Source organism: Sorex fumeus, unplaced genomic scaffold (assembly GCF_029834395.1).
Source record: "Sorex fumeus unplaced genomic scaffold, SorFum_2.1 ptg000054l, whole genome shotgun sequence".
Classification (NCBI taxonomy): domain Eukaryota; kingdom Metazoa; phylum Chordata; class Mammalia; order Eulipotyphla; family Soricidae; genus Sorex; species Sorex fumeus.
The window spans coordinates 21,056,320-21,083,157 of NW_026606111.1; positions in this window are offsets into that span (position 1 = coordinate 21,056,320).

The window sequence follows — 26,838 nt, forward strand, 5'->3', positions numbered from 1 at the left end:
ACTTCTGTAAGACTCAAGACTCTAGTAAAATAACCATAAAATAATAGTCATAATGTAGACTATAAATGCTTATAATATATTTTTATTATTTGAAAAATACTGTAAGGTATTACACATATTGCTAAACATGTAATAGTTTTAAATCAAAATTATGCTACAGGTTAAAAGAATTTTGAAATACATATTGTTTCAATTATATGGCAACTATATTTATATACTTTTTTGATATTGATATCCAGCTCCAGAATTTGTTAAGCTGCCCTTGAATGTAACGGTGTCTTACTTACTCAAAAAATGAAATACACACTAAAAAATATTTATCTTACAAATGTTTGGAAGAGCATAGTATAGTTTTTATAGCTAAAGAACAGGCAGTGTATCACACCAGGATGATTGTTATTATAACTATCACATAATGTCTTTCGTTAATCCAATTTCCAAAGTCACAGAACCAGCTCCAATTTTAGTGGTCAACTTGTAACACAAAATAAAAAACTAAGTAAGAAAACAAGTCAGTGAATTATTTCTGACCACATTCCAAGATTATAGGTTCTGGGGTTAGAGTGATATAGAGATGAAATGCAGGGGTGAAGGTGCTTGCATTGCATGGGGCTAACTGAAAGTTGATCCCTGGCATTGGATATGGTTCCCTGAGTAATGCCAGGAGTGGTCTCTAAGCACAGAGCCAGGAATAAGACTAGAGCACATATGCCTCCGAACATAAATTGATTGAATTTAAAAATTGTAAATTTCATTTAGTGGTCTTTATTAAACATCCACACATGTATAGTTAATGGCCTATATATATGTATATATATATAGTGTACATATATATTGATTAGTGTATATGTATGCATATATATATTTATGTACTGTCACTGTCACTGTCCTCCCATTGTTCATCAATATGTTCGAGTGGGCCCAGTAACGTCTCCATCGTGAGACTTGTTGTTACTGTGTTTGGCATATTGAATACATCATGGGTAGGTTGCCAGGCTTTGCCATGTAATATATATATATATATATATATATATATATATATTACATATACAACAAAGGGCTGGAGCAATAGCACAGCGGTAGGGCATTTGCCTTGCACGCAGCCAACATGGCCGACCCGAGTTTGATTCCTCCGCCCCTCTCGGAGAGCCTGGCAATAGTTATAGTTCCATAACCATGGTGTAATGCCACATTCAAAAATATGAATGTGTGCAATCCACAAAACATATTCAAAGTTCACCAATTTACAAGTGTTCATTTGTGTACATCTTTTATGTGTCTCTTTATTTCTATCTTTAGCCATTATACAAATTTTTCCATCATTGTAAGACATGCTATGCATAATTTTAGGTGGGGGCATAAGTGGTGTTCAGGAGACTCAAGGACCTCTCCCTGCAATATTATGCCAACAAGTCTTATTTAATGTGGGGGCCTTAGAATGTTTTTTAAAAATAACCAATTTATGTACAACTTTGTAACTATGTACCCTATTGTGATTCAATAAAAAAAATTAAAAAAAAACTTTTGTAGTTCTGTTATTTGTTGGTAACTGATAGTACTGAAAATTCTGTCCTGTCTCCTGATTCTCACCCTGAGGGAAGTGATATTTTATATTTATTTCAATATTATTGAGCTATAAATTAATTTTTTTTCAATTTTTAAAAAAATTTAACCTCACAATTTAAAAAATGAACCAAATTAAACCTTTGACACCTGTATTCATATTTGCATGACATTCATAATTGTATCATCAATAGAATATTACATTTTGTCCCAGGATGGGGATTTGGAAAGGTGTATAATACTGAGAATCTGTGATCTTGACATTAAAGTATTGATTAGAGAATAAACCTAGGAAACTATTTTTATATTTTGTGCTCAAAAAACAAAAACTATCTCTATGTTATGACATATGGTTTTTGAAAAAATGGCTGAAAGTTTTTTTTTTTATGACTGAAAAAATTGTCATTTGATTCAGAGGATTGTTTTGCCTGATATCTGAAAATTTGATTATAGTACAACAATAAGGTAAGAAGAAAGGTTGCTTAAAATAGTTTTTCAAATATCTTAGAAAGATTTTATGGCTTTTTTAGATTGAGGTGGCTATGTATGAGGCAGAGAAAAGTAGATACTGTAATGAGAAAAGCAAGTATCTTTATATCGATAATTTAGACGTCATGGTTGAAGCTAAATGATATGATTACTTGGAATGACGAAGATATTTTGCTGAGTAAATAGCAGAAGTGTGGCACAACATAACAAAGTAAGATATCTTGCCATGAATGGAGTTGTTTATTAAGGATATCAGTATTACTAAATATGTTTTATAGTTATAATTTAAGCATACGGGCATTTTAATTTTACTTTATGGTTTATATTTTCATTATTGCTCAAATTATCCATCCAATTTCAAGAGTTAGAAATGTTATTCTTACTTATTTTTAATATAATAGTGTGGGATTGTTTTCTTCAAAATAGAAGCTTTTTTCAATATATACTACAAATATCTTTTCTAAAAACTCTCACCTTGATACTATTAAGTATCAAATACTCCTTCACTTTTCATCACCTAGAAGAATGAAACTTAGGAGGAATTATTGAAGCATGAGTTTATCAGTGAAAATATCCTTCTCATTACTCTTCAAATTTTAATTTAGATTTAAAAACCTAAGTCAGACTTTTTTATTAGACCTTTTGTTATGAAGTCAAGTTTCACCATTTTTTCCTCTTAGCAGTTCAACCACCTCCTCTTGAGATATATACCTGCTTTTTTCGAGGCCTAAAACAGAGTCTATAAAATCACTGTTGATTTCCCAAGCATGTAATTGAATCAATTCTTCTTTGTTCATGTTTACAATGCTGTTTAATTATTTTTCCATCCTACAATGAACCAAACAGAAGAGTGGTTCTTTCCCATAGCTTAAATAATATAAATTCTTAAATTTGTATTTAATTTAACAGCTATTCAAAAGCACCATTTATACTGTGGATATATATTAAAAAAATCGATAAATAGTTTTTTAGATAAAATATTCCTGGAAAAACAACAATAAGGATAAAATTTAAATTTAGAAGTCAATAAATAATAATATTTAAGATAAAGGAAATAATATAGTAAACTCGGCCAACCATTAAAAAGATTAAAAGTTTTGATAAAACTCTTAGAGATTAAGGAGACCATGTTTATGGTTTAGATGAATGAAGTTAATGATAATAAAATGCATAATATTTAGGAAGCAGGGAAAAATAGAAAAGTTGAAAGAATATCAGATAATTAGTAAGTGGAGGTTTTGATAAGAAACAAACTTGCATCTTCAGGTAGATTGTACTGGGAGATATTAAAAATGAAAACCCAAAACACCATCTAAATACTGGTCTATCCTTCTCCACTACAGTAGATGCTGTCCTCATTAGATACTTTCTGCATCCCTAGCAATATGAGACTGAAATTAATTCAGAGCTTGAGCTCTTTTCTATCAATTTCTCATCAATTAAGTGATAACTGCAAACATAAGATCTTGTTATCTGTTGACACGAAGGATATGTGAATTAAATTTAATTCTCACCATCACTTCTACAAATTTTTTTTTTAAATAATATTTCCTTCACATGATTGAATGATCAGAAAGCAAAGTTCAGGATTTGGTAAAAGAGGAATATATTTTGTATATGAAATATATTTTAAAGTTTTATGACTGCTATTTTTATTGATAAGGAAAAAACAGTTTTGTCTTTAATGTTTAAATATTGTTATATATATATATATATATATATATATCCAGGACTCCAAGCCAGGCTGTTTTCACTCAGAGCATCCCAGAGGGGGGCGGGCAAGAGCCCTTCCCACCCCAAAGAACCCAGCCCCAGCAGCTGACCTCCATCACCCAACCACCACCACACTCCAGGCCTCTTTCTGTACACTTGGGCTAAGCCTCATGCAGGAGTGAAATCCCACAGAACCCAGGTAATGCGGAACTTTGTGACCTTGGAATCTGGACTCAATGGGACCAGGAGCAGAGATTCTCTACATGCTTCCCCCAGTCTCTGATGACCCAGGGGGTTCATGCCCATAAGCCACACCCTGCCAGCACCATATAATCTCATCAATCACCCTCCAGAACTCATGACTGCTCCTCCCAGATGGAAGTATAAAATGAGGCCCTCATAACCATGCCACTAGACTCGCATCAGGATGTTTTCAATCAGGGTGCCTCATAGGAGGCCGAGTGAGAGCCCTCCCCGCCCCAAGGCACCAAGTCCGGGCAGCCTACCTAACTGCCGCCACACTCCAGGCTGCTTTCTGGACCACACAGCTACATCATAAGAAACTTCCTACCCATTTTCCACAATTACCGCACCATGATTGATGGAGTTCAGACAGTAAGCAACAAATCATAGAAATATATATGTTTATATTTTATTTTACATATATATGTATATATATATGTATATATATATATTTCGAGTGAAGCCCCACAGAACCAGGGAAGCAGAACTCTGTGACCTTGGACTCCAGGTTCAACGAACCCAGGAACAGAGATCCTCTGCATACTCCCAGCAGCCCGGCAGACCTCCATTATCTCCACTACCTCCACTACCCTGCCACCGCCACATTCCAGGGAGCTTTCCGGACCTTGTGTCCACAAAGCGGGTGCATGACCCATCATAAAACACTTAATACAATATTACCGCACCATATTTGATGGAGTTCAAATATGGTTTGAACCATGGGAACACCTACAAGGACAATTAGAGGTCACCCTAAAAGCCTCTATTCCTCTTGGAGAGCCTGGCAAGCTACCAAGAGTGTCCGGCCCGCACGGCAGAGCCTGGCAAGCTATTCATGGTGTATTCAATATGCCAAAACCAATAAATACAATGGGTCTCATTCCCCTGACCCTGAAAGAGCCACCAATAAGGCAGCGTTAAGAAGGATGAGGAAGGAGAGGCTGATAAAATTTCAGGGTGGAACAAGGCTGCCAAAAAACAGAAGGACAAAAATCAGTCTGTACTTTCAATGCATGTACGCTGGCATCAGATGCACCCATCGAGGCCCTGATGGTGAAAGCACGAAAGATCAAGTACGATATCACTGGTCTGACTGAGACGAGAAGCCATCAATCACATCTCGCCATTTTCGACACTGGGGAAGAACTGTTCCTTGGAACATGCAAAAAAAGCGGAGTTGGTGGTGTCAGTGTTCTTATCAACACAAACTTGGCAATAAACATCGATTCATTTGAATGCCTCACAACCCAAATCAGATAACAACCCAAATAGATGTGCCTCACTGCCTGCAGTTTCTATCTTTGTTGTCTACGCACCAAAATCCAATTATGATGAAGGAGAAATTGAGAAGTTCTACATGAACCTGGAGAAGTTCTATAAAGAAGACCACAATTTCTACAAAATCATTGTCGGTGATTATAATGCCAAGATAGGACCAAGAAGATACGCTGAAGAACTCCACGTCGGGATCCACAATGATCCTACAATGGAACAAACAGGCTGAGAGATTGTCTGCGTTTATCATGTCGACCAAGACCATCCATGGTAACTCATAATTCCAGAAGGCTGAATCTAAACGTTGGACCTGGGAGTGTCCTGATGGACGGTTCCACAACAAAATTAACTACATCATATTCTATCTATGGTTTTGCCTGACCAATATAGCTGTTGTCCCAAAATTTCAAATGGGATCAGACCACCATCTCCTTCTTGCAAATTCTACTGCACAGAGCAGGGAGAAAGGGCTGCAAAGTTTAAGAAGAGAACTCCCAGAACAACCACCAACTGGAAGCTCTTTGGCATTATTGCAGCAACAGGGGAAGGTGCCATCATTGAGAACATTGACAAGGAATAAAATCGACTGGTTCACCACAACCATTATTGGGTGAGAAAAGCTGAGAGAGATAGCCACAAAAAGATGCCTGTCTTCGAAAACTCTTGAGCTCATTTGCTAACATTGCTTGGCGCAAGCTTCAGGCAACCACAAGTGAACGACCGAGCTTGCAAAGCACTGCAGAGAAGCAATAAAGGAAGACCTCAAAGAAAGAAGAGCAGCAGTGCTGGCAGATGTGCAGAAACCTGGAAAAGTATTTGCAACACCCACCTATGAGACCAACTACGAGACCAACATGGCTGCCCTCCGATGTCCTGATGGATCTATCACATCTTCCAGAAGGTCAATGAAAAAGATTAACCATGACTTCTACTTGGATCTCTTCGATAGCCATCTCCACCTGCCCACATACCAAATTCCACAGGGTGGATATGTTCCCAACGTCCTCCCTTTCAAAATCTGACACGTCATTCATCTGTTGAGAGGCGAAGAGCACCCAGCCCAGACAAGGTCACACCGGAACACCTGAAGAACCTACCACCAGTACTCATCCATACACTGGCTCACTCTTAACATGCTACCTGTCTGAATGCAAGGTTCCTTCCCAGTGGAAAATCAGCAGGACTGTACTACTGTACAAGAAGGTAGACATCCACAACATTGGCAACTATCTCCCAATCTGCCTATTGTCTGTCATCTACAAGCTGTTCACTTGAGTCATCCTGAAAAGTATTGGCAGAGCACTAGATGAATGACAACAATGCAAGCAAGCTGGTTTCCAAAAAGGATACAGCACCATCGAACATATCCACATGATAACCAGTCTCATGGAGGTTTCTAGGGAGTTCAAGATGCTGCTCTATTTAACCTTCATAGACTTAAAGAAGGCTTTTGATTCTGTTGAGACTGAAGTGGTCATTGAGGCCCTAGCCAAACAGGGCACTCAAACTCAGTACATCAGAATCCTCCATTAACTGAATTGTGGATTCACTACCAGGATCTCACCATTCTATAGGGAGGTAATCATTGATGTCAAGAGAGGGGTTTGGCAGGGTGATACCATTTCACTGAAATTCTTCAGTGCCACCCTCGAGAATGTCATGTGATGACTGGAATGGGAAGGAATGAGAGTGAAGATAGACGAGTAAGGAGAGGCTGCTAAAATCTCAGGGCTGGGATGAATAGAGACATTACTGGTGCCTGCTCAAGTAAATTGACGAGCAATGGGATGACAGTGATACTGTGATTATATATCCAGTCATTCAATTAGTTTATAAAAATATTTAAAGAATTATTTTTATTTTAATTTAAAATGCAAAATTTAAGGAACATGCTACACTTTTGTATTTCTCCTTTTATGATGAAAAATAGGAGAAAAGAGAGTTTTTATTTTTATTTGAGCTCCAGTCACAGATACACATTGAAATAGAGTCCATATGTTTCCTACCTAGAACCATAGGGCAAGTAACAGAGAAGCTATTTTGGACACGTACAGCTTGTTTGTACAGCTTTTATGCATAAGGCCTTTTCTAAAACTACTCAAATATGCACCCTTACTTTAAATGAACTCCATCTGAACTATGTATCTTTACCATGACCTGAAACTAAAAATACAGTAAAGCAGTCAACTAAATATATCTTAAATATGCTTTAAAATTATGAAATAAATTTCAAATATGATTGCTGCTATTTTATTCAATTGATTATGAGAAACATGGGTTTTCATTATTTTTTAATATTAATAGCATATGTATCAATTTATCAAAGTAAATATCCCTGAAAAGTGGATCAATTCGTTTATTAAAATATTGAGCTATTATTATGTACTTTAAGTAAAAACACAAAATTTAAGGAAAACATCATGTCTTTATGGTAGTGAAGATACGTTTTTTAAAAATAGGTCTTCATAAAAGTTAAAAGTACTAGAATATAAGTTAAATTTTTATTAAATATAAGCAATCTAATAAGTGGCTCTGACTCAAGAAAATCATTGCTATAATCTTTCTCCTCATAAAATAAAAGATATTTATTGGCATAATATTTATTTAATTTAGTGCTTTTCATAACATCAATCATTAAGGAGTTGAAATGAAAAAACTCTTGAAAGTACTCAAAAGCTAATAGTATGGTGGTCTTTTAGAAGGACAAAGGAGTTCTCATTTTAGAATTGATAGGGGGTAAGGTAGAGTGATACTACAATGGATTCGGTATTTGCCTTGCATACGGTTGACCTATGTTTAATTTCTATACCCCATATTGTGCTCTGAGCCAGATCAAAAGTGATCCCTGACCACAGAGCAAGGAGCAAACATTCAGTATCATTGGGTGTGTCCCTTCCTTATTTTCCCCTCACTTTTTTCTGGTTCAGCAGTCATAAAAACATGAAATTGGATGTAACATGGGAATACAGTGATAAAGATAGTCTCATTTTTCTTCTGAAATATCTATCATATTTTGTAGTTAAAAAATTGATATAGAAAACCTCTGCTTGTTGTTCTACACTTCTAGTTATGTTAATCTCCAACTGAGATCATTGGCCTTGCCCAGAATGAGAGACTGAGCACTTCTTTTCTGGTTAGGTTTCAGAAGCCTTATTAATGGGCCCACATGGCTGCTCCTTAAACTCTGCTTGTTGCTCCACACTTCCAAAAAATTCTACATTGCTCATAGTTATAATTCCCATCATTTAGTGAAATCAGGGAAAGAAGAAAATGGGGAACCTCAGTATAAATCCCTGACAGTTTTTCAGGGGGTCTAATTACAAAGACTCAGCCAAGCAAAAACAGTTCTATGAGTGGAAAACAAAGCAAAACAAAAAAAAAAATGAAGATTAAAAAAACTGAACAAAAACACTGAGGAAACAAACACCACCAGCCAGCTCTGTAAATCACCAGAAAATTATTTTAGTGATACCATGCTGAAGATCTCTAATAAGCTAAAGGAAATGACACAGAGAGTGAGCAAAACACAAGGAACTATGAGATCTGAAAGTGAGAAAACTACAGGCAGAAATGAAGAAGTGATATATAAAGTCCTTAAAAGCTTTCAGCAGAAGAATTACCGCAGCCGAGGAAAAGATTGAGAAGTTTAAAGATGAGATGAAGGAAACTTCTAGCAGATAAAAGAAGGTGAAGAAAACTCTAAAAAGAATGAATAGCAAACCAGGAACTGGGAAGTGAGTTCAAGAAAAATGAAATAAGAATCATCATAGTCCCTGAGGACTAAGATTGTGAATTTAATGAAGAACCAATAGTTAAAGAAATTATAATTATGAATTTCCCAGAGTTGTGGAATAAAAGCACACAAATTCAAGAGGTCTGTAGGGAAGCAGGGAAAATAAATTCAACTAGGAAACCTCAAAACAAAAACCAAGGATAGAATATAGAGAGAAGCATGGTAAGAAAAGACACTTAAGTACATAGAAAAACCCATAATATTCACAGCAAATCTATCAAATGAGACCCTATGAGCCTGGAGAAAATGGAGGAAAAGTTAATGAAATGAATATCTCACCAAAAGTACTCTATCATGCTAGAATATCATTCAGATTTGAAGGAATAAAATAGAGTTTCAGGGACAGACAAGAATATATAAAATTCAAAGCTTTGAAGCCAATTTTACAAGAAACATTAATGAATTTATTCTTACATTTAATTTAATTTTGTAAATTAATTTTTATTAAAAGCACTGTGATTTCAAAGTTGTTCAATATACAGTTGTTTTCAAGCATTTTGTATTCCAACATCACCAATGTGACCTTCCCTCTACCAATATTACCAGTTTCCCTCCCAATCCAAATTGCCCACTTAGACACATAACAAACATACATCATAATGCTTATTCCAACAAAACTTTAAGAAATGGCAGATAGAATTATTTAAAAAGCAAATAGGAGTCAATTTCTAATTAGTATATGAATTTAACCTATGTAAATAAGAAGCTTAAAACCATTTACTATAATAGAATAAAATGATATTCTCATTTACATATATATATATATATATATATATATATATATTCTCCTTTGCCATGATGTACCTGAACTTTTCTCCTTTCCTTCTAGAGATAAATGATGGGTCATATTGTCCAAAAGTTTCACTTTATTTAAAAATTTCAAAATTGAATTGTGTTTCTCTTCTCTATATAATACATATAAAATAAGTATGGAGCATCCACAAATATTATAAATAAAGGATCTTGGCTTATTTCACTTGGCATGGTCCCATGAAGGTCCACACATGCAGGAGCATGTGGCAGCATTTCACCCACTGCTGTTGTTATTATGGGATGATATTCTACTGTGTTTTTAAGTCACAGCAATTCTGTTACTCCATAGACATTTAGGTTGTTTCTTTTCTTAGATATTTATAAATAGTGCTGTACTATTTATAAACATGGGATTTTATATAGAGTTAAAAAATTGATAAGTGCCCAGAAAAGGGACATCTGGATTATACATGTAATTTCTACTTACAGCTTTTGTTCTTTTTGTTGGAGGCCCACCCAGTGGTGCTCAGATATTACTTTTGGCTCTATGCTCAGGAATGACTTTTGGCAGTTCTCAGGGAATCATATGAAGTGTCAAGGATTAAATTGGGGTCAGCTTCATAAAAAACAAGTGCCTTAAACCCTGTGATATCTCTCAAGATCCTTTATTTATAATTTTTGTGGACGCTCCATACTACAGTTCTAAAAGGCTGTACTCTTTTCCCACTAAGGTACATTTTGTTTTCTTAAATTTTAAAAATAATATTTTTTTCTATTTTACAAAAGTATTTTATATACCCAGTATGCATATATGAAGGACAAAATATAGTTCAATAGACTGGAGAAAACACCATTTATTTCTAAACAGAAGCTTTTAAAGTACAAGAAATAAATACAGTTTTCTCTTTAAGCACTGATTGAATCAGAAACAATGAAGTAAAACTAGAAAAGTATAAGTGTAATCTGTTGACTTGAAATTATAGAAAGGAAAAAACAAGGTCAGTGTGTTAGAATAGCATGGGGGGGGGGGAATTGTACATGGTCCACCTGGCTTCAAATCCCTGGTATCCCATACGGTATCCCCAGCAGAGCACTACCAGAAATGATTCCTTAGTGCAGACCCAAGAATAACGCCTGAGCATTGCTGGGTGTGATCCTCCAAAAAAGCAGAAAATAAAAGAAACCAAAAAAAGAAAATCTGCTTTAAATATTCATGACCTTGAATACAAGAAACATTAAAAAATATAAACATACACCACCAGGCATCTAAAACTAATACTATTTTACTAAACTCACTGCCCTACAAAGAGAAGTATTTTTAACTATAAGGATGATATAATTGTATTGAAGTACATAAGTATATATTTATATGTGTTAAGATAATGAAATTATCCCATATTAAAGTATTTCATGTGCTTGCCAAAAAATGTATGAAGAATATAAATTAAGTAGATGAAAGCTCAGGAGTAAGCACTGTACCACTGTCATCCTCACTTGAAAGAATAAATATAGGCAAAAAAATTGAGACTATTTTTAAAAGATTCTATGTATTCCTATAGTTTCTATACCTCATTAGTAAAAACCACAAACTCAGTAGCTAAATAATAGAAATTTAAAGTTTTCACAGTTCTGAAGTATGAACTTATTGTTTTGGTTTTGGAGCCACAATCCACAGTGCTTAGGTCTTAATGCTGGATCTGTGTTCAGGGATCACTTCTGGCAAGGCTCTGAGGACCACATGTGTTGCAATGTATAGAACCTGGGTTTACCCCATGCACTGCAAGTGCCTTACCCACTGTTCTATTGTACCAACTCTGTAAATAAGATCTTAGTTTGTTAACAAATTTGTTTGTTTGTTTGTTTGTTTGTTTGTTTGGGGTCATATGTGGTGATGTTCAGGAATTACTCCTTGCTCTGCACTCAGGAATCTCTCCTGGTAATGCTCAGGGGACCATTGGAATGACAGAAATCAAACCCCAGTTTGTTGCGTGCAAGGCAAACACTCTACCTGCTGTACTACCACTCTCGATGACTGTGTTTTTTTATTTTCATTTCTCCTAATTTTGGTCCTAAATAATATCAATCATACTTTTTCCAGTGGTTCTATGTCTATTCCCATCTAGATTTCAAATTCCAAGAAAAAACATTACTCTGACTTATCTTTGGCTATTAGGACCCATTTATTCGCAGGTGTTTTACAGTCAAAGTGTGGACAGTTTTAATTTGAAGGCAATACAAAATACTGAAGTGCAAATATTTTAATATGGTACTATGAATTCAAGCTTTCATATATGGGTTGGAGCGTTAGCACAGGGGGTAGGTCGTTTGCCTTGCACGTGGCCGGCCTGGGTTCGATTCCTCCATGTGATGAACAATGGGAGGACAGTGGCGCTGCTGCTACTATGCATTAATATGTGTCACATTGGTTAGCAAAAGTAATTATTTATGTAAAATGTATCTATATATACAGACATAAAATTTAATATAAAAATGTCTAATGGATCGTTACTTTGGATTTTAGTAATGTCTTTTAAGGTATTTAATTCTAAAAGGAGTAACTGAAGTTAAATTCACTTATAATTACTGTTTCAATATTTTGTGATTTCATTTTTTTCTTTCCATTATTTGAGGTTTTTTATTTTTTCCTTAGGGCTGGAGCGATAGCACAGTGGTAGGGTGTTTGCCTTGCACGCAGCCAATATGACTGAACCAAGTTCGATTCCTCCGCCCCTCTCGGAGAGCCCGGCAAGCTACCGAGAGTATCTCGCCCACACGGCAGAGCCTGGCAAGCTCCCCGTAATGTATTCGATATGCCAAACACAGTAACAACAAAGTCTCCAATGGAGACGTTACTGGACCCGCTCGAGCAAATTGATGAACAACGGGTGGACAGTGATTTATTTGAGGTTTTTCTATACCAAATATTTTGATTAATTATTAATATCATTAATAATAATTTAGCAATGCTGCCTCATATATTTATTTGTCTTTAAGATATCCCCTTCTAAGTTATTGCCGGATATCTATTGTTGACATTATAAAAACTATAGTAATATGCTTAAATATAAACATATCACACATATCTAATATTAAAATTATATAATTTTAAAATAAAGTATGAGAATAAATAGAAGAATTTTTTTTTTCACAGTAGCACTGTATCACTGTTCTCCCATTGTTCATTGATTTGTTTGAGCGGGCATCAGTAACATCTCCATTGTGAGACTTCTTGTTACTGTTTTTGGAGTATTTTGAATACTCCATGGGGAGCTTGCCAGTCTCTGACTTGCGGGCGGGATACTCTCAGTAGCTTACCAGGCTCTCCAAAAGAGATGTTTTTTCACAGTGCATACAACAATTCAATAGGATAATCCTCTCTCTATTTTATACTTTGAAAGAAAACTTTTCTATTATTTTCTACAAATGGCAGAATATATATTGCAGTGTTATTTATGTGCAATACACCCATCAACAAAAGTGAAAAATCTGAGTAAAAAATTCTAATAATCTTGTCATTAAAAGTTTTTGCCTTTGACAACTCTTTTCACATTATTATGAAAGAAATCTTATCTAAGTTTCTTAATCATTAAAACAAAGACGGAAAGTGAGTTAGTTTTGATAAAGTGGGAAGCTAAACCAAAAGATCAAGAGCCACATAAAAAGAGACACCAAGAGAAGATTAAAAGAGTCAGAGTTAGTAAGATAGGTTTAAAAGATTAAAAGCAAATGGAATAGACTATTTAGATAAAAAGAAAACTGCAAAGAGACATCAGGCTATGACAACAAAGATGAACTGGAGAAGTAGTCAAATATTAAAGGAAAATGGAGAATACATCTTTGACAAAACCCAAGGATGGAGAACAGAGAGAAACGCCTATAAAGGGAAGGATCAAAGAAAGTTATAGTGGATGTACTAGACATTAGGAAAAAATTGAACTTAATCCTGTCAAAACAAGATACTTGAATGCAGGTGAATATGTCAGATTGTCTATTCTAAAATAATTCCAAAACCTATCTATATATAAGCTATATATATTTCATAAGAAATAAAAACAGAATATTAATTAAATGAAATATTTAAATGTTTCGTTAAATTATGAACGAAATACCATGAATAAGTTAAGATTTTATTGCAGCATTGCTAGAAATTAATGTTATGAAATTAAATGGAAATTTTTCTTATTATCCAGAACTTATTTTTTATAAATTCAAAATTTTAAGATTAAAAGCTATGACATAAATACAAATCTCAAATTGATTTTAAAGATTTAATAAGAAATACAGAAAATTCTCATAAAAGCATTTTATTTATTTTGAGAACATAAAGTTAGATATATGAAATATAATCATATTAATAATAAACTACCTTATTTTATCCATCTATTCAGTTAGTTTATAATGCATGGGAAAATACTAGGAGTAGAAATCTCAATAATATAAAGGTTCCACAAATAAAAATTTTGTATATAGTTTATAGTTTATTGTATTTATGCCTATATTTATTCAATGTTACCGAATTGATGTATTTTGTGATTCTATTTCTAATTATTTCTAACATATTGTAACAGGCTGGAGCGATAGCACAGCTGGTAGGGCATTTGCCTTGCACGTGGCCGACCCGGGTTTGATTCCTCCATCCCTCTCAGAGAGCCTCGCAAACTACTGAGAGTATCCCACCCTCATAGCAGAGTGTGACAAGCTCCCTATGGCATATTCGACACACCAAAAACAGTAACAAAAAGTCTCACAATGATGATGTTACTGGTGCCCGCTGAAGCAAATCAATGAACAAAGGTAGGACTCTGCTACAGTGCAGTAACAGGATTGTTTGGTACATATGTACTTTACAATATTGTTCATTTTTTTCTAGTCTTCACTATTTTAAGTACTAAAATCATGTCTTGTATAGTTTCTCAGCCCTAGAACTTAAAACTAGAAATCAACATCAAGGGAAAACTGAAAATTTTGGCAAGACATGCATCCAAAGATGCTTGCCTTGCAAATAGCCAGTATGTGTTAAATTTTTGCCAACACCTGAGCTTCCCAGACCAGCAAGGAGTGATGCCTGCTTGCAAGGCCAGGAGTGAGTCCTGAGCACAGCTGGACATCCTCTCCCTTCTCCCTGCATTCCACCTCCTCCACAAGAGAAACCATAAAATTTACAAATGACAAATTTAAAAAGTATTTTATATAAATGGCCTAATTTTACAGTTCAAGAAGCTGGGAAGAGAATAGTCCAAAGTTCTCAAAAAAGAAAGAGCTGAAGTAGCTACTTATTAAGCTTATTAAGTATTATGTATTTTTGCATATATAATATAATATGCATATCTATTATATAAAACAATATAAAAGCAATAGAATTAACCAAAATACAAAAATTTAAATGTAAAAAAATAATTTTTCTCTGGGTTTTTTATTAAGTGAGTATTTTTTTTAAAAGAGACATATTATTTATTTATTTTGATTTTTTGATTTTTGGGTCACACCCGGCAATACACAGGGGTTACTCCTGATCATTGTATAATTGAAACCCAAGCACAAAAATTTGTAAGTCTACAACTGTACCTCATGATGTCTCACTAATAAAAAAAAAATACATAAATAAATAAATAAAAAAGAAAGAAAAAAATAATTTTTGAAAAATTGACAGCTCTTTGGCCAGTCTTACCTAGAATAAGAAAGTCAGGACTGAAATAAATTAAGTCAATATGGGCTGGATAGATAGTGCAGCTGGTAAGGTGCTTGCTTTTCATGAAGCAAACTCGGGTTCAATCCTCAGCACCCCTTATGGTTACCCTAACCCTTGTAGGAGTGATTCCAAAGTGCAGATCCTGGAGTATGTTTAAGCCCTGCTGAGTGTGCCGCAAAATACAAGTAATAATAAAATGATTTGTCAGTGAAAGGGGAAACCTCAACCCTATTGCCACAGAAACCAACAATAATATTAGGGGAGGGAGGCAGCAGGTGATGGGATAAAGGGGCAACAATAGAAAGAAAATAGCACTTTGTTGCTAAGTGCACTTTGTTGCTAAGTGTAGGGGATGAACACTGAGCACAAATATTGGTACCAGGTTAACCATCTCACTATAAAAAAGATTAAAAAATCTTACACCAACAAATTACACTCTCAAACAAGCAACCTGTCATTATCAAGAAATTATAAAAAGAACAAAGTGAATGTAAAATGAGTAGAAGAAAATAAAAATTAAATCAGAAATAATTAAAGCAAAGACTAAGATAAAGAAAAAAGGAAGTAAGACCAGAAGAGAAAATAAATACTATACATTATAAATGGCATAGAAATAAAATGATTATGAGATAGCAATCAAATTTATACACCATTCATAAAGTGCAATACCTTGATATATTTCTAGAAACATACACTCAAATGTGACCAAATAAAAAAATCAAAACACTAAATAGTGTAAAATTCTATGAAAAATCAAAGATATCACCCTCCCAACCACTCTACAACTGCCCATAATTCCTCACACATACTAATATAGCTTCAGATGCATGACATGAATTCTATAAAATACCTAAAGAATAATTAATATCAATTCTTGTTAAATTCTTTTTATTTCAATTCAATAAAATGAAAAGAGTGAAACTTTTACACTCACATTATATCTGACTAAAGAGATAGTAAAGCAAGTAAGGCTCCTCCCTAGAACACATGCAAAATGTATTTAATCCCAGGCATCCATATGGTTGTCCAAGCCCTGCCAAGAGTGCTTGAGCCATGAGCAAGCAGTACGTCTTGATCACTGCTAAGTGTGTACCAACATACAGCCACAACCACCTCCCCCATAAACAAAACAAAATATTACTTAATTTTATGAAGACAGCAGTGTCAAATCACAAAACCAGACAATGAAGCCATATAAAAATGGAAAATAAGTTAATCACCTTGATTACTTTAAATTAAAAGTTCTCAACAAAATACTTGGTAAACAAATTCAAACATACATTTAAAGGATCAGAGACCTTTAACAAATGGAATTTATCTCTGTCTTGCAAGGGTAGTTCAACATTCAGGAACCAATATGTGTAATATATAAAACTGAATAAGATACAAACATATAATTTAATTTCAACATATCAAATTAAAAGCAAAATGTTTGAGCAAACTAGTTGTAGAATAAATGTTTCTTAATATAATATAGAACATGCATGAGATCTCTGCCAACATGCCCAATGGTAAAAATTGAAAGATTTTCCTCCAACATTAGAATCAAACAAGTTTGTCTGCTGACACAATTTCTAATCAACATCATTCTAAAAGCCTTAGCCAGAGCTATCAAATTAACAAGAGAAATAAAAGTCATCCAAATAATAAATGAATAAAAATTGCATTTACTACCAGATGATGTATGTTACATCAAGAACCTTACTATTCTCCAAAGAAATATTTAATATCAATAAGCAATTCAGTGAAGTTATGGTATACATAAAATTTTAAAAATTTGTTTTATTTTCTTTATGTCAATGAAAAATTCTGAAAAAGAAATGGCATTATTCATATTGTCCCTCCAAGATAAAAATAAAATAAAATGCTTAAGTATAAACTTAAGTGAGAATGTACAATGATGAAACTATGGGGACCAAACCATGTAAGGGGGAAACATATACCGTGCTGTGTAAGCATAACACTTCTATTTATCTAAAATAATTGAAATAAAGGCATCAAGGAGATATTAGTTCACTTTCATGGAAACACTATACAGACTAGTCAAGATGTCCAAAATACAGAAAATATAGAATATACATAGAACAGAGTATTAACCTTAAAGAAAAGCTTTCAAGAAATGACAAGTTGTGCTGACTTTGAGGCTGGAGCGATAGCACAGCGGGTAGGGCGTATGCCTTGCACGTAGCCAACATGGCCGACCCGAGTTCGATTCCTCCGCCCCTCTCGGAGAGCCCGGCAAGCTACCGAGAGTATCTCACCTGCACGGCAGAGCCTGGCGAGCTCCCCGTGATGTATTCGATATGCCAGACACAGTAACAACAAAGTCTCCAATGGAGAAGTTACTGGGCCCGCTCGAGCAAATCGATGATCAACGGGAGGGCCTTTTAAAAGAAGTTATCACAGGAAGAATTATGCGTGATTTTGCTTATATGATTTATCTAAAAGAATCCTCTGAGTCAGATGCCAGGGCCTGGGAGAGGGTAATAGCTCATCCTTGAGCAAAGTATCAATTGTACCAGAAAAATAAATTTTAGAAATCTTCTATCCCTATACCTTACAGTACTGATTAATCACTTACATTTTTCTGAGATGATAAGTATCATGGTAAGCATTCTTATCCAATTGTATAAAAATGTTTTTTAAGCCCAAGTACTAAAATTTCCAATAAAGTAATCAACTATTCTGACATTACATTTTATTGTTAGAATAAAAGCCTTATAATTTTAGATATTTATTTAATCTCCAATTAATACCAAATATTTTGCATTTTTCCTCTGACCAAAGATCTCCCAGATATTGAACAATGGCAAATAAAAACTAGGTATCATCTCTTAAACAATGCAATGATTAAACAATGGCATCAGTTAAGCAATGACAACTAAGAAATAGGTATCACACCTTTTTTTTTTTTAATCTGGGTTAGTATCTACAATTAAAGACTCATGGGGGTATATTTCTAGAAGTAAAACAAATTTTCCTGTTGTCTTAACATTTCCCACAGATTTAATTCATCTCAACTGGAAAATTTCACTTCCACAACTTAAACTGAAGTTGCTGAAAATCCCAGAGAGGCAAAAAAGTATAGTCGAAGTGATATCTGCACTTGTTTGTTCATTGCAGCACTCTTTACAATAGCCAGAATCTAGAAAAAACCTGAGTGCCCGAGAACAGATGACTGATAAAAGAAACTGGTACATTTACACAGTGGAGTACTATGTAGCTGTTAGAAAAGATGAAGTCATGAAATTCACATACAAGTGGTACTACATGGAAAGTATCATGTTAAGCGAAATGAGTCAGAAAGAGTGGGATGGGCACAGAAAGATTGCATTCATCTGGGGAACATAAAGCAACAAAATAGGAGACTAACACCCAGGAGTGGCCGAGATTAGTACCAGGAATTTTGCTCCATGACTTGGAGGCCAGCCACACATGCTAGGGGAAAAGGAAGCTCAGATATAGAAGAGAGCACCAAATAAAGGGTGTCAGGAGGATCCTCCAAGGGTGGGAGAAGCATGGTGAAAGTAGACTTAGACCAAACATGATTGCCACCCAATGCTTCTCTTGCAAACCACAACACCCAAAAGGAGAGAGAGAGAACAAAAGGGAATGCCCTGCCACAGAGGCAGGGTGGGATGGGGGGGATGGGGGTGGGAGGGATGCTAGGACCCGTGGTAGTGGAGGATGGGCGCTGGTGGAGGAATGGGTACTTGATCGTTGTATAACTGAAACCCAAGCACAAAAATTTGTAAGTCTATAACTGTAACTCATGGTGTTTCACTAATATATATATATATACATATATATACATATATATAATAACTACTCAGTATATATATAATAACTACTCAGATATTTTTTAAGGAAACTACAGGGGTCCATAGCCCCACTTTTTCCTTTTCCTGTTCTCTTGTCAACAGATAGGGAATTTTGTGGGATATTCCAGATGTTATTTCATTAAAGGAATTTTTGCTACATATTCTCAGAGTATCTATGTGGGCCTTCAAACCCTAGTCAATCACCTTGAAATGACATTTTCTATAGTTCGTTTTCACTGCTACACTTTTATCTACTAAAGTATGATTTTTTTCATTTTCTCTCCTTGTTTATTTCACTGTCATCATGGGCCTTCTTCATTTTTCATGCACGTCTAAAAACAACTGCATTCATCAAATCAAAATGATCATGGATTAAGCATAAACTATGCCCTATTTCATGCCATTTTATATAAGAGAAAAAATTCTCCCAACCTATATAAAAATTTGAAATACTTAGTCTGAGGAAATTCAAGAGTTGAAGTGCATGCTTTTCATGCAGGATGTCCATGTTTGCTACCTAGTACCTTGTGGTTCACCCTAACACTACCAGGAGTGACCGCAGAGCACCAGATGTTGGCAAGCCCCACCTCCTTTTGTTTTTCTCTCTTGAACACTTGTACTAATGGATAACAGTCTTAAAAGTATGTGTAAGCTTTGTAACTATGCACTCATAGTGATTTAATAAAAATTTTAAAATACAAAAAAATGTGTAAATCTAGGACTGGAGGGATAGCACAGTGTGTAGGGCTGCAAGAGGCCAACATGGCCAACCAGAGTTCAATTCCTCCGCCCCTCTCGGAGAGCCTGGCAAGCTACCGAGGGTATCTCACCTGCACGGCAAAGCCTGCAAGGCTACCCGTGACGTATTCAATATGCCAAACACAGTAACAATTGTCACAATGGAGACGTTACTGAGCCCGCTCGAGCAAATCGATGAACAACCGGGAGGACAGTGACAGTGACACTGACAGTATAAATCTTAATAATTTTCTACGTATGTAAAAATATTAAAATGAACAAAATACATTTGCTAGGATTTTTTTAATCCTTTTGTACATCCAGTGTTTCACTTCCCAGGATCATTGATGTGGTGACATTGATGTGCTGATGATCAAACCCAGGTCTCCTGTGCACATGACAAGAGCTTTGTCGCTTAGTTTTATCCCTGGAATAAATTTCTAAATAGCATCAATGATGCAACATTTCCTATAATACATTAATTTCTTTTCTGAGAGATGATTCAGACACTCTCCCTGTACATTTTGATGTTATTGCTTACTTGATCTTACTGGAAGTTTTAATAAAAGATTTTCAAATAGCAACTAAGATTCATGTTATTTTCCCAAAGTGTTACTTTAATCTCTTGATTTTAAAGCAATGAGTTGCAGTTGTACTTTTAAGTCAGCAGGACAAACAATTAAGTGCATGCATGAATAGGCAATGAAAATTCCATAACTGCATCTAACCAACAACAATTTAAAAATAAATGTCAATGAACAGTGCATATCTCAAGTTTAAGCGATGTTAAATGTGGAAAAAAAAAACTGGTATCCTAGGACATTCCCTCCATTGTTACTAGTTTGTGCCTAAGCACTTTATTTTTTACTAGTCAATAAGGGCGTCATTAAGCAACCATTCTGACTTCCTTTAGGGATAATAAATGGGAGTTTTTACAATTTGACTACTAATTGTTACTAAGCTTTAAGTTTTAATTCTAATATTCATATTGTTTTGACATTTCTTAGTCAGTGTGTGATTTCTATTTTAGCATGTAATTTGTATAAATAATGTAATGGCAGAACTGATTTGCCCCTTGGCATCATATAAGAAATCAATTTAGCTATCCATCCCTCATTATTTATAGTCATTTCTTCAAAATTTGAATGTAGTTTTCACTATTACCAGAGGCTTTTACAGAGTTTTAAAAAAAAATACTTAGAAGTAAAATTTAACAATGACTAACACCTAAGTCTAAGTGCCAGGATTTTTCTTCTTCCTCAGCGTCAATTTTCTACCAGAAATTTTTCCCGAGTTTTTTTCAACTTTCTTTTTGAAACATAAAATTTTCATTCTTATGAAGACTGAAAATTCCCCAGAGCTAATAGTAATGCTTCTCTGAGCAAATCTAATATATGCTTTACTATAGAAAAATGACCTTAAGGCTAATTATTTCTTAAGGGCTCAAATAATTAATTTGCTATTAAGTTAATTTATCAATTGTAATGGCTAAACTCCCTATAGTCTTATAGCCTACATATCTAGATTTATGACTTCCTGAAACATATATTTTGATCTTTTCTATTCCTTATGCTTTCATTTTCACCTATATGAAATATATTTGATTTTTGTATTTGATTTTGTCCATATTTTTCAAAAGATTACTTTTTGTTTGTAATTTTTCTTTAGGAACCACATTTGGTGGTACTTGGTGCTTGCTTCTAGCTCAGTGCTCAGGAGTTACTCTTTATCAGCTCCAGGAAACATAGTGAATAGGGAGATAAAACTAGGAAGTGCCCTGATGTACTACCTCGCCAATCTCTGGAAAGGAATTTATTTTCTATTATTTACTTACCTCTTTTGAAGACACAAAAAAGGCATAGCTTCTAATCTTCTATTTCACTCACTCATTTCTTTTCCATGTATTTCCTTTGCTATTTTAATTTTGTTCTCCTTTTTTATTTTTCCCTTGTCATATGAGAATGTTTTTCATTTGTTTTTTCTTTCTCAGGCTAAACCGGCAGGGCTCAGGGCTGACTACTGGCACTGCTTTCAGAGATCATTCTGGTACCCTCAGGGGTACCATATACATTGCCAGGGATTGAACTTGGGTCAGCTGCCTGCAAGGCAAATGTCCTACCGTTTGTACTATGCATGGCTCTGGCCCTGACAGTTTTTACTTCTATCGTGTGTCATTGACTCCATTCTTTCTCGCTTGTTGGAGTTTCTAAGTTGTATAGCTTGGGGAAGTTTGTTACAATTTCCACTTTTTATAATTCAGATTGCAAGACATTCTGAGCACTTACAGATATCATTCTAAAATTCCAAGATCAACCTGTTTTTATTTTATAAAAGCGAAAAACAGTTTTCAGGTGCCAAGGAGCTAGGAGAGGAGTTAGAGTAACAGGCCCTAGCAATATCTATCACAACCTCGATTCTAGAATTAAATCTCGGCATTTGCAAGGCATGCTAGGCATTTGCCTTACTACTTGAGTCATTATCTGTGACAATTATTCAGTTTTGTATTGATCTACATGCTTTCACTTCTTTTGATGAGACCTATAATATACACTTACGAAATGCCCTACATGAAGGTTGTACTATGAGTTCATTGAGAAAAAATATAAATTTAAGTTGTTCTTAGAGGCAGTATTTCCACTATTGTGGTAAAATGTATATAATATTCTATTACATTAGATAACATTTATAAATCACAACAGTTATTAGGATTTTACAGATATTTAAATGCATAATTTACAAGGTTTTGATATTAGGGTCTAACTCATTTTAAATTGAATTTTGTGCATAAGGAAGGAATCTAATTTTCTCTCTCTCCGTCTCTCTGAGAGAGTCTTTGTATTTTTCATGTAACTATTCAATTTTTTCAACACAATTTACTGAAGTGGTTCTCCTGATTTCACTTCCTGAACTGAGTTTCCTTGTTGTAATTTAATTGTTCATACATTTGAGAGTTTACTTCTTGACTCGTAGCAGGTTCCTAATGGCTACTATACTTAGAGAAATAGTAATAGCAATCTTATATGTGTATATAAAGACTACATTTTGGATTGGCAAAGTACATCAAAATGTACACACATAAAATTACATTGGAGTTTAAATTAGATAATACATATTGGTATCACATATTTCACAAGTGGTTATGGACATATGTAACTATAAAAATAAATCCTAACAACTACTATGTTATTTTTATTCATAATAAGGTCAATAACACACCGATACACATGCAAATATATGTAGTGCTACTTTTTGTGTAAACTATTTTGAAAACAAGTAACAATATTAGTTTAAAATAGAGAACTTGGTCAACATAAACACACAGAAGAATGAACATTGTAATTCAAATACTAATCAATTACCACTTTGAAGCTAAATATTTTACCTATTTTATTAATACATCTAGAATCACTAGGAATTTCTATTGGCCTACAGGTCGTCCCGTTGTTCATCAATATTCTCGAGCAGGCACCAGTAACATCTCCATTTGTTCTTGTCACGTGCTAGTGTAGCCCAATGATGTCTGCTCGCTCTAAGAACACGAAATGAGACTTGTTACTGTTTTCGGAATATCAAAAATGCCACAGGTAGCTTGCCAGACTACAGAATCAATATTAATGCATTGTATAAATATTTATTTAAAAATAATTCACATTGTAGGTATCCATTTGTTTTTGATTTTGCTGTTGTTTTGGGGGCCATACCTAATGATGCTCTGTGGTTATTCCCGGGTGTGCACTCAGGAATGACTCCTGGAGTTATTTACAGTTCATATGAAATGAAAACCATGTTCAAGAAAAGAATACTACTCACTATACTATTTATGTATGATTCATTTGTAAAATTTGACATTTACAGCCATAAATTTCTTAATGAAATCATTTTGAAAACACTGGCTTTGGAAAGAATAAAGCATATGTATGTCTTAAGGACTATATAGTTTTCTACTACATAGTTATTAAGTTTGATATCCTGTTGGTAACCATCAGGAAAAGAAATAAGCACAATTTTGGAGGCAAGGAATATTACTGGTCTTCATTAATGGCAATTCATCTTTCCCAAAAGTTCTTTCGTGTCATACCAGGATGGACATAGCAGTGCAATGAGTTTTTTGCTTGATTGTTTTTAAGTCATCAAATAGCAAAATGAAATAGGCCAAATTCTATGTAAAGGTAAAGGTAAAGGTAAAGGCCCTCCCGTTGATCATCGATTTGCTCGAGCGGGCCCAGTAACGTCTCCATTGGAGGCTTTGTTGTTACTGTGTTTGGCATATCGAATACGTCACGGGGAGCTTGCCAGGCTCTGCCGTGAGGGCGAGATACTCTCGGTAGCTTGCCGGGCTCTCCGAGGGGCGGAGGAATTGAACTCGGGTCGGTCATGTTGGCTGCGCACAAGGCAAACGCCCTACCGCTGTGCTATCGCTCCAGCGAATTCTATGTGACAAGAACATATTGATAAAAGAATAAATATTTTAGAAATTAAATCTTTGTAACAATTTATGAAATATATACTCAAAATAGGAGATATCACAAATTTTTGCCATTTTAAGTAAACAAAAGTTTTAGAAATGCCTATAGCTGAAAGAAGATATAACTACTAATTGCAATATAAATTTAATTTACTAAATTAGAATTTAATAAATTCTAGAAAATAAAAGGAACATTGGATTAAAATGAATTAAATATGAATAACTTATGGATTTACATAATTACATAATTATTAGTGTTGTTTTTTTATGTTGCAACAAGACCACTGCAGCAAACATATATTAAGATGTTACTGTAGGGGAAACTGAAGTGGGGTTTGAAAAAATTTGCTTTACTATAAGTTAGTTTATTGTACTTGTAAATTGTGAAATGATTTAGGAAGCTTATTTAAAAATTTAAAGGGTGCCAATAAAATTTGAAATTAATTAAAAATTATAGCAACTAAGTTACTATAAGTTGATTTTGTTCCTGAAAAAAATGACATGTTGTGCCATTTATCAAACTAATATAAAATCTACTACTAAAATAAAATTAAATCACATATGCAATTAAAAGCAGAGCATAATCATTAGATACACTTTAGTTTATAAATTTAGCTTATTTGATATAGTATAATTGCTTGAGCCAACATTAAAAATGTTCATCATATTGAAAGTGTGTTATTATCATTAAAATATTATGGAGATAACCTTTGTTTCAAACAATTGAAAATAGCCTATAATTATAGTCATTTATTTTAGTTATTTTACCTAGGGTCCAGAGAAATAGGATAGGGGTTCAAGTGCTTATCTTGGATGCTGCAAACCCTAGTTTTAATAGCCAGCAGAACATAAGGTTTCTAAGCAATTCCAGTGTTAAACAGCAAGCAAAGAACCAGGAATACTTCCTGAGCACCAATGAGTGGGACCCAAACACCTCCATCAGAAAAAAAATGTTTACATAGACATCCAAATAAACTGATATATTTATAATAGATGATATTTATTTGTCACATTAAATTAAAATATGGTCCTATTTTTGAAGGGATTGTTGGGTTTGCCACTGAAATCCTTTATGATCCCCAATAAAACAGTAGGAAATTTAATAATGAAATGCAATAGAGGTTTAAGAGGCCTATAAGACATGGTCATAGGTCAACTATTGATTAACAATTAAATGCTATAATTTTAATATAAATAGCTTTAATAGGTGTAAACTATACTTATTAATGAAGTATATGGTGCATTTGCTAAAATTATTTATGGAATAACCTGAAAGTATTTTCATTCCTCTAAAACTCACTCATTGATAGACAAATGGGACTATCCTAAACTAAGAAGCTTCTCCACCTCAAAAGAAACAGTGACCAAAGTATAAAGACAGTCTACAGAATGGGAAAGGATATTCACCAACAAGGGGTTGATATCAAGGATATACAAAGTACTGGTTGAACTCCACAAAAAGGAAACACCCAACCTCATAAAAAAATGGGGAGATGAAATGAATAGAAACTTTCACAAAGAAGAAATTCGAATGGCTAAAAGGCACATGAGAAAATGCTCTACATCATTAATCATCAGGGAGATGCAGATCAAAACCACAATGAGATATCATTTCACACCACAGAGACTGGCTCATATCCACAAGAACAAAAGCAACCAGTGCTGGCACGGATGTGGCGAGAAAGGGATACTCCTTCACTGTTGGTGGGAATGCCGACTGGTTCAGCCCTTTTGGAAAACAGTATGGACAATTCTCAAAAAATTAGAAATTGAGCTCCCATTTGATCCAATAATACCACTCCTGGGAATATATCCCAGAGAGGCAAAAAAGTATAGTCGAAGTGACATCTGCACTTGTTTGTTCATTGCAGCACTCTTTACAATAGCCAGAATCTGGAAAAAACCTGAGTGCCCTAGAACAGATGACTGGTTAAAGAAACTTTGGTACATTTACACAGTGGAGTACTATGTAGCTGTTAGAAAAGACGAAGTCATGAAATTTACATACAAGTGGTACTACATGGAAAGTATCATGTTAAGCGAAATGACTCAGAAAGAAAGGGATAGACTTAGAAAGATTGCGTTTATGTGGGGAACATAAAGTAACAAAATAGGAGACTGACACCCAAGAATGGCTGAGATTAGTACCAGGAATTTTACTCCATGGCTTGGAGACCAACCACACATGCTAGGGGAAAAGGGAGCTCAGATAGAGAAGGTAAAAGGTAAAGGTAAAGGCCCTCCCGTTGATCGTCGATTTGCTCGAGCGGGCCCAGTAACGTCTCCATTGGAGACT